The 8,288-nt window shown below is 45.2% G+C and overlaps 1 pseudogene; it reads right to left on the reverse strand.

Moving 5' to 3' along the window:
- Positions 1-902: 902 nt before the first annotated feature.
- LOC120105347 lies at positions 903-5,007 on the reverse strand (annotated as a pseudogene).
- Between the last annotated feature and the right edge of the window lie 3,281 nt (positions 5,008-8,288).

Raw genomic sequence — 8,288 nt, forward strand, 5'->3', positions numbered from 1 at the left:
CGACTCGAGAATCTTCGGTGTCAGCTCGAGTGCAGGGCGAACATTGAAATGGTTCCAAACATAGTAAAGGTTGAGTTTAAAAATCCTTGAACCAATTTTTAAGTTATTCTAGCATATTCAACAATATTTTCCTGAAACGCTCATTTGAATTCATTAGTATAATATGAAATATGCTCAAGTGTTTTGGGCTCATCAAAATCAAATAGGGGAACAACAATCACTCAACACCCTGGTATATTCTTGTTTCTTAGGAGCCTTCACCTCTCGGCCACCTGAAGGTGAACTTTGATGGTAGTCTGCCAGGCGGCGGCGGCTATGTCGGTGTTGCATTTGTGATCAAAGACTACTATTCTAGGTTGATAGTTATGGGGGGACGGTGTACATTTGAGGCATCTATTCCTGAAGCCGAACTCAGGGCAGCATAGGAGGGAATCTCTTACACCACGCGGAAGCTAGAGACTAGGAGCATCATCCTAAAGGGAGACTCAGTGGAGATTATTGAATGGATTTTACAGGAGGGGATGTGGGAGGCAGATCATCCGCTTCTAGTCAATATTCTGAGACTATTGGGGGAGTATGATGCCTTTCAGGTTGTGCATATCTACTGGAAGACGAATAGAGCTGCAAATTAGGTCGCCTATGAGCAGCCGATGTACTAAAAAAAATAGTAATCATAAAATTAACTGTATGACTTTGCTCCTTGGCAACTTTGCGAGCTTCTGTACTTAGATGCTAATTGATGAGTTTACCTTATGACTCATTAAAAGAAAAAGAGTAATCAGAACAATTTGATGCCATCTTAGAGTATCCTCACTTCCGTACATTCATGAAGCTAAAGGAAGGTGCAATAGTCGCTGGTTTTCCATGTACTGGTGAGGACGCGACATTATTTAAAGGAATGTTTTTCTTGGGCTTAAGCATAGCAAAGACATCCAATGAGGCATGTGAAACCAAGGCATGCATTGCCAGTCCCCTTGAAAAGCCTTCATTATCAAGGAACATCTCACAGATTCTATAGGCTTCACTCGTACATAATTATTCACTATTTCTTAGCAGCCAAGACTCATGACACACCGATACTCGAAAAATATTCTAGGAGTTCTACTAATGCTTAGCTTAACACGGGATTACTTCCACTTTAATACCCCTCCACATTATTCGATGGATACTTACTAGACTTATAGCAGGGGAATAGTTCTTATCATTTGCAAGCATTGGGCTGGAACCCGATTTTCTCTGCTGCCAGATCATAAACCACCTCGAATGTGCGTTGCTGCACGTTACCAATGATGCCTCCATCGCTGTCCTTCTTATTTCCAGCGAAAGCTAGGCAGTTATCAAAGAGGATGCCTGAATCATCGAGGTTCAATGTGACATTCCCTTCGAAGTGCAGTGCAACCGGTGCCGGCTTGATATCCACATTCTCATCATAGCAAGTGTCAAGTATTCCAGACGACTTTCTCATTGTGTAATTCATCATGGAGCTCTGGAAAGCAGACCTCAGGACTTGATAGGCCGAGGGAGGTAGCCTGGTGATCACGGTTCCCGAGTCTAGGATAAACATAGCGGACGAGAAGACCGAAGGCTGGATCGCCAGCTGCTGGCCCCGACGCTTATTGCTGTCAAATTAACGACGTAGAAGGTGGGAGCGGTATGCATCGGTGTGTATGAAATGGCGGCAGAAGGCGCGGGCTCGCCAAATGTCAGGTAGCCTGCAGAGCTTTCTGTAGGTGGGAGACAGTAGGAGAATACATTGCCAAATTTCTGAGATGTTTGGGACACTAAAGAGAGATTGCCTCGACCGAGCCCCATCAACCCAGCCAACTTTCCAATGAAGTGCTTGTTGGATTGGCCGCACCCAAAAATGAAGCCTGAGACCTTGTCGGAAGGAGATAGTGTCAGCGTTTCACGGCTCAAGTATCCTACAGTTGAGGAACCATCACCATAGGTGACGCCATAGATGCAGGTAGTGTGAGACACGGGGCTGAAGTCGGCAGCCCTCGCCGACTTCAGCCCCGATTCATTTGGGGAAGGAGCCGGAACAGAGGATCGCGTGGGCGATCCTCTCCGGCTCCTCCGGAGGGGCAAACAAGGAAAGGGCGCCGTGAGATTCCCGCGGCGCCCCTCCTAGTCCATCCACGGCCGATTCACGGCCGTGAATTGGCCGTGGATCTCGCTTGACCGTCGCGATTTTCGCGGCGGAGAACCGTTACGATGGGGCTATAAAGCCCCATCTACTCCTTCCCCTAGGGCATCCCGAGCTCCTCCTCCTCCTCCTCCTCTTCTTCCTTCCCTCCTCCTCTTCTCCGACCGGTGTACCCTCCCGACCGAGCGCCGCCCGAATCCCCCTCGCGGCCACCCCCTGTTCTGAGACCCATCTCCTTGAGTTCAAGCGTCGCCGCCGCTGCCTGACACCGGACCGAGCCTCCCTCGGCCGAGATCCCTCCGCCGCCTCTGCCACCGCCGGTAAGCCCTCTTCCTCCATCTGTTTTGGCCCCATCAACCGAGAGCATTCTCGGTTGATCTCGACCCCAGCCGCCACTGCGGCCGGCTGGCCGTCGACTGAGGGGTGGCCTCCGGCCACCCCGCCGCCGCTGCCGCCGCCCCTTCCTCTTCCACTCTCCCTCTCGGTCTTCCCCTGCCGTGGGGGGGATTGGGGGAGGAAGACGACCCTACGGGCCGAACAGGGCCAAACATGGGCCCTGTTCACAGTGGGCCCGATCTGGGCCCGGTTCACTGTGGGCCCAACATGGGCCCGGTTTAAAAAAAAAAAAAAATTCGAACCCGAAACCCAGATCAAACCCGAGAACCCGAACCCGAACCTGAACTGGAATCCGAATCCGAACCCGAACCTAAACCCGAACCTGAACCTGAACTTGAACTAAAATCCGAACCCGAACCCGAAACCCGGAACCCGAAACCCAAACCCATTAGACCAGTAAATAGATTATTTGCAGTTAAGCCCTTGGCAGTATGCTATTTCAGAAATAGGATCTCAGTAATTTGTATTTGATCCCTATAGGAAAGACTTATTACATAAAGGTCCCCAACAATAGTTATTTAGTCCTCTCACTCAAGTTTTATTATAGAACATTACCCTGTAATTAAATATTAGTCCCTGCAATAAATTTTATTGCATAAATGAACCAGTTAGAAGCCAACCATGGGGCCCTATTTAGCCGAGTCTATGCGGGCCCATTGGGCCGAGTCCGATATGGGCCCTATCAGGCCATGCCCATTATGGGCCAACTTTGGGCTCTGTTGGACCATGTCCAATAGTATTATTTTTGAATTTTGCTTAGTTTGAAATTAACAAAAAATTAATTAAACTTTAACAGGTGAACCTGATCCGTCTATCTAAAGTAGGAATCAAGCGAGAAGAGGTAAGTAACTTACTGCTTCAAAGTGCATTTCTCCAAATTATTTGGTAAAGTAATTTATTACTGGATTAAATTTTGAAATATATTTTGTGTTTAGTAAAATGGGTCTGGCATATTAAATTTTATTTGAAAATTATATTATATGCTCTGAATTCCGTGAAACATGCCTGTACAGTTTATGAAATCTATTTTTATATTTATGCATTCTCAGCATAGCTATGATCTGTTCTGTTCTGTTCTGGCCCCGCCAATGGGGATTATACGTTGAACCGGTTTCGACACCGCGCCACCGGTAATTAGAATAGTGGTTTCTGGACACCGTTTTCACCGGTGACTAACAATAGTGGTTTCTGGCACTCTGTGCAACCCATGCTATTGGGTTACGTGGCCGTAGCCTATTATGTTGAGATTCTGGTATAAGAGTTTTTGAAAAAATGATAATAAGTTTTGAAAACAACAAAATGATGTTATTTATGATTTATTTCAGATATTATCCTATATTTTGATCTGATATGCTCTGACCCCACTCTGGGGTATTTTGTTGCTTACTGGGCTAGTGTAGCTCATTATTCTGTTTTCTTCATTTTTCAGATCCAGAGGCTTGATCGCACGGAATTGGGGAGTGCGTTAGAGTTTCCGGCGATTATTCCTTCAGTTATTAGCATTTTAGATTAGTCTGAATATTTGGATCATGTTGGCATATGCTATTTTGAAATTTTGTAAGACTGCTTTTGAATGATTTTAAGTATTTTGTCAATTTTAAGCATCTGCTATTAATCCTTAAATAAAGTCTTGAACATCTATATTTGCTTTGATGTAATCCGATGCCTTGCACGCCTGCGCGACCCGCCGTGCGGGCGAGCGGCGTCTGCCGCGCCTCGGGCTCGGGGCGTGACAGATTTGGTGGCATCAGAGCCAGGTTTCAGATTCATAGGAATTGTGTTTGAAACAGTCATTTTTGAGCCTAAGTTTTAGGATTCCTAGGATCCGTCAGAAAGGTTGAGAGATGGGTAGGAACCTGCTAAGGGGATAATGTTCATTTGTTTTGTTAACTATTATGTATTATTCTGTTTTGATAAATTTATAACATTTCTATATTTTCACTGAATCAGAATGCCGCCTCGCCGTGTCCGTAGCTTGAATCGGATGGTTGGGCGCTCTCGGGGAAGAGCCCCCACTAACCAAGCGGGCGAGGTACCGTATAACTCAGGGCCCCAGGGTCAATCAACTCCAGAAGCTGCCGCCGGAAATCAAACTCGGGTGCTCGAACTGATCGAGGAGGTCGTCGGGTTAGTACGCCAACAGAGGCAACAACCTCAGCAACCAGTCCAGCAGGATGTTGCTCCTCCTGAGCAAAGAAGGAGTATAGCAGAATTCAAGAGAATGGCACCTTCGGCTTTTAAAGGCACCACTAGTCCTCAAGAGGCCGAAACCTGGATAAATGAAATGGAGAAAGCCTTCAGGGCAATGGAGTGCACCGATGAAGAGAAGGTCAGATTTGCCACCTATATGCTTCAGGACCGAGCTCATCATTGGTGGATGTCTGTGGAGCGCACATTGGCACCCGAGCAGGAGGCGCTTACCTGGCAGAGATTCCGCACAGCATTCTACTCCAAGTATTTTCCATCCAGTCGCCTGAGGGAGCTAGAGAGGGAATTTCTCAATCTGAATCAAGGAACTATGACTATAGATGAGTATGAGGCAGAGTTTGACAGGCTATCTCGGTTTGCTCCCACCCTCGTCATGGATGCAGAGTCCCGGATGAGGAGATTTGAAGAAGGATTGAAGCCTCACTTACGTCGGAGTTTGGCCGCAATACACTCGACAAACTATGATGATCTGGTAGACAGGGCTAAGAATCTGGAAATTGTCTGGAAAGAAACCTATGATGCCAAAGATAAGAAACAAAAGAAGAGAAGCAGAGATTATGATGCTCGTAGTGGACAGAATTCTAGCAAGACTGCAAAATCACATAACCAATCTTGGCAATCAGGGAAGCAAGGATCTGATGGAAAGACTATTCAGCAAGAGAAGCATAAGTGTGATGCATGTGGTGGTATGCATAAGACTGAACACTGTAGACGATTATCTGGTGCTTGTTTCAGATGCGGCCAGCAGGGTCATAAGGTAGCTGAGTGTCCTCAACAGGACCTTCAATCAGTTCAAAGGCCTCAAACTTCAAGAAACCAGCAAGTGCAAGCTTCTTTTGCTCCAGCTCAGTCAGCTCAGCCTTCTTCTCCTAAGCAGCAGAAAGGGGGGAGACTGCGCAAACAGGGTCGTATTTATGCACTGACTCAGCAGGATGCTCAGGCATCCAACACGGTGGTGTCAGGTACATTGTCAGTTGCTTCTGTTTACGCTCATACACTATTTGATTCTGGTGCTACGCATTCCTTTGTGTCATCTACATTTGTGCAAAAACATGACCTGCCTTGTGTGCAATTAGAGTATGATCTGCATGTTAGCACTCCTGCAGGGAGTGGGATGATTGGTAATCAGGTCTGCAAGACTTGTCCAGTTCAGATAGTAGGTAGAGACTTGCCTGCTGATTTGATAGTTATAGATATGCATGACTTTGACATAATCCTCGGTATGGACTGGTTAGCATCACAATTTGCCACCATTAATTGCCATGAGAAACGGGTAAACTTTCAGATCCCCGGAGATACCGAATTCAGCTTCGTAGGGAGTGGTGCTTATACCTCCCCTCGAGTTGTCTCCACTATGCAAATTAAGTGGCTGCTTAGAAAGGGGAGTATGGCGTATATTGCCACAGTGGTTGATACCAGACAATCAGATCAAAGATTGGAAGATATTCGAGTAGTGAATGAATACCCTGATGTCTTTCCGGAAGACCTTCCTGGCTTGCCACCAGATAGAGAAATTGAATTTGCAATTGATTTAATTCCTGGTACCACACCAATCTCTAAGACCCCCTATAGAATGGCTCCAGCTGAAATGAAAGAATTAAAGGAGCAGTTGCAGGATCTTCTTGATAAGGGTTTCATCAGACCTAGTGTTTCACCTTGGGGAGCTCCAGTCTTATTTTTAAAGAAGAAGGATGGTAGTATGAGATTATGTATTGATTATCGAGAGATAAATAAAGCAACAATAAAAAACAAGTATCCTCTACCAAGAATTGAAGACTTATTTGATCAGTTAAAGGGTGCTCAGATATTCTCTAAAATTGATCTTCGTTCTGCGTACCATCAATTAAAGATAAGGGCTAAAGATGTGCCTAAAACTGCTTTTCGTACTCGTTATGGGCACTATGAATTTTTGGTCATGCCTTTTGGACTGACAAATGCCCTTGCAGCTTTTATGGATCTGATGAACAGGGTGTTCAGACCCTTTTTGGACAAATTTGTAGTAGTCTTTATTGATGATATCTTGATCTATTCTGGGAGCCAGGCCGAGCACGAGCAACATTTGAGGTTAGTACTGAAAACCCTAAGACAAGAGCAGTTGTATGGTAAGTTGAAGACAAGTGAATTCTGGCTAGACAGTGTGATGTTCCTAGGGCATGTAATATCTAAAGAGGGTATCTATGTGGATCCAAAGAAGATCGAGGCAGTGGTCAACTGGAGCAGACCCAATAGTGTTACTGAGATTCGCAGCTTCTTGGGCCTAGCAGGATATTATAGACGATTTGTTGAGGACTTTTCCTCTATTGCTGCATCTTTGACTCGACTAACTCGTAAAGGAGTTAAGTTTGAGTGGTCAGATAAATGTGAACAGAGCTTCCAGGAGCTTAAGCAACGTTTGGTGTCCGCTCCCATCCTTACCCTTCCCTCTAGTGGCGAAGGTTATACCATCTACAGTGATGCCTCAAAGAAAGGATTGGGTTGTGTACTGATGCAAAATGATAAGGTTATTGCATATGCTTCCCGACAATTAAAGTCATATGAGGAGAACTACCCCGTTCATGATCTGGAACTTGTTGCTGTTGTGTTTGCATTAAAAATTTGGAGACATTATTTATATGGTGAATCTTGTAAGGTGTACACTGATCACAAAAGTTTGAAATACCTTTTTACCCAGAAGGAACTAAACATGAGACAGAGAAGATGGTTAGAGTTACTGAAGGATTATGATTTGTCTATTCATTACCATCCGGGAAAAGCTAATGTGGTAGCAGATGCACTGAGCAGAAAATCCACTGGTAGTATTGCTGCCTTACTCACCTCTCAGAGGAAAATTCTGGAAGATCTGAGGAGAGCAGAAATTGAGGTATGTTGGCATGACTCTGATGCACAATTGGCAAACTTACGTGTCCAACCTACCTTGATAGAGAGGATCAGGATTGCTCAAGCAGATGACCCTCAGTTGCAAAAGCTTAGAAGTGATATTGAATCAGGTTCTCAATCAGAATTCAGACTTCATGAGGATGGATCATTGAAATACAGGAACAGAATGTGTATTCCAAATGACTCCGATTTAAAGAATGAAATTATGAAGGAAGCTCATAATACTGGATATACAGTGCATCCTGGGCGTACTAAGATGTATAAGGATTTGAAAGACACATTTTGGTTGAATAATATGAAGAGAGAAATTGCACAATTTGTGGCTCGGTGTTTGACATGTCAGCAAGTTAAAGCAGAGCATCAAAGACCGGCAGGGTTGTTGCAGCCCCTACCACTTCCTGAATGGAAGTGGGAACACATCACTATGGACTTCGTCTCCGGGTTGCCTCGCACTCTTAAAGGTTATGATGCTATATGGGTGATTGTGGACAGATTGACAAAGTCGGCACACTTTTTGGCATTCAAAGTAGGAATGACCTTGGAAACGTTTGCAGAGTTCTACATTGAACAAATAGTGAGGTTGCATGGAGTACCCGTATCCATTGTTTCCGATAGGGACTCGCGGTTTGTATCTCACTTTTGGAGTAGTTTGCATAAAGCC

This window comes from Phoenix dactylifera, unplaced genomic scaffold (assembly GCF_009389715.1).
Source record: "Phoenix dactylifera cultivar Barhee BC4 unplaced genomic scaffold, palm_55x_up_171113_PBpolish2nd_filt_p 000265F, whole genome shotgun sequence".
Taxonomy (NCBI): domain Eukaryota; kingdom Viridiplantae; phylum Streptophyta; class Magnoliopsida; order Arecales; family Arecaceae; genus Phoenix; species Phoenix dactylifera.